General features: G+C 31.4%; 1 protein-coding gene across 1 annotated transcript in view; it reads right to left on the bottom strand.

Annotated features, from left to right (window-relative positions):
- The window catches only part of LOC105449053, an 8,406-nt gene that overhangs the window by 1,244 nt on the left and 6,761 nt on the right, over positions 1-401 (bottom strand). The window lies entirely within an intron of this gene.

Genomic DNA, 401 nt, shown 5'->3' on the forward strand with positions numbered 1-401 from the left:
CGAGTATCATTCAACCTTTGGATGTATATGGTTTCCGGATTTGGAAAAATTTCGTGCGAACATTTTCGGATAATATAATTCTTCAAGAGATTGATATCAATTTGCACTCCCGTAATGAAATAATTAAATTGCAATCACTAACCCACAATCAGTTTTCTTCGCCTAGATTTAAAAATCTTTTTCAATATGCTTGGTATAAAAGCGGATATTTAGAAACACATCCCGACAAATTTCAAAATCCTGTAGAATTCTGTTATTTCAAAAATGAAAAAGATATACCCAAATGTAGTATTTGTGGGATGGCCGCTTTTATGCGCTGTGCATGGTGTGGCAAGTATTTTTGTTTTAAACATTTTTATGAAGAATATCATTATTGTATCGATTACAAGCCATAATTTTTA

The sequence above is a fragment of the Wasmannia auropunctata genome, unplaced genomic scaffold, assembly GCF_000956235.1.
Source record: "Wasmannia auropunctata unplaced genomic scaffold, wasmannia.A_1.0 LD336078.1, whole genome shotgun sequence".
NCBI lineage: Eukaryota > Metazoa > Arthropoda > Insecta > Hymenoptera > Formicidae > Wasmannia > Wasmannia auropunctata.